At 40.6% G+C, this 1,105-nt stretch overlaps 1 non-coding gene across 1 annotated transcript; it reads left to right on the forward strand.

Annotated features, from left to right (window-relative positions):
• The first annotated feature begins 747 nt into the window (after positions 1-747).
• Positions 748-821, forward strand: Trnai-aau (transfer RNA isoleucine (anticodon AAU)). Its single transcript has one exon. It is a non-coding gene; the product is annotated as a tRNA-Ile (tRNA).
• The last annotated feature ends 284 nt before the right edge of the window (positions 822-1,105 follow it).

The raw sequence follows: 1,105 nt of genomic DNA on the forward strand, positions 1-1,105 counted from the left end.
CGACGCAGGACCTTCTACCGCCACTGTTCTCAGAACGAAGAATTTCTGTTTCTTCAAGGCTTCAATAAACTGGAATAACCGTGTTACAGTACGGATATATTGATTTACGAAAATAAACGAGAGGATTGTATACATGCATGCCATACAGAATTGTAGTGAGGTCATGGTCAACAGACTTAGTCACCTAAATATGTCCTTTCAGGGATTACTTTGAGGCATGTTCATTTACAATAACCATATGGGTTCACTGTCATGTCTAGCATATATCTACACCGATGGATTTGCTCTTATTATTATACAATATTGTTTATTGCACTGCGCCACAAAGTACCACCGATTGAAAACCTGCATTTGTTGCCCCTGATCTTTTCCTAATTGAGAATAAGCTAATAGGTACGTTTTTAAATTGGATGTCGCAAGTGGTCAAGACAGTGGGAGGATTTTGAAACATACGAATAATGGTTTTCTGTGACGAATAATGGTTTTCTGTGGTTACGCTAATTTAATATTCGTGAAACCGTGTAAGGTTCCTTTAATCTGAGCACAGATTGTTTTTCAAGGCTTTGCTTCAGTACTCCACTAACGGTATCTCAACAGCTTATTCAGACAGCATTAAGTACGCTCGCTGGTTATGTAACTATCATATACTCTTATTTCAGAAATGGGAAAACAAGCGATAAATGAAGTTCATCTTTGGATTATATTACAAAGGTAGAGAGATTTCCACACGGATTATGCGCTTCGGTTGGCCCGTTAGCTCAGTTGGTTAGAGCGTCGTGCTAATAACGCGAAGGTCGTGGATTCGATCCCCCCACGGGCCACGAAATATTTTTCACATATCGATAGGTATTCACAGCAGATGATAGTACAGATTGATATTTGAATTAGTTTGAAGACCTTGTGAAGAGAAAGTTTTTCGGCAGACAGCAGCCGCTCTCACTTGAACGTTGAAATGTACAAGGGACGGCAATAGGCAGAGCATGAAATACATACAACGAATAGTGGTCAGTGGTACCGGTCGGCTGGCAGAATTAGCAGGTGAGACAACGGAGGCCGCTATCATTATACGGCAAAGGGCCGTATTTTTCTGAAAACGCGATAAAAC

This window comes from Schistocerca cancellata, chromosome 1 (assembly GCF_023864275.1).
Source record: "Schistocerca cancellata isolate TAMUIC-IGC-003103 chromosome 1, iqSchCanc2.1, whole genome shotgun sequence".
Taxonomy (NCBI): Eukaryota; Metazoa; Arthropoda; class Insecta; order Orthoptera; family Acrididae; genus Schistocerca; species Schistocerca cancellata.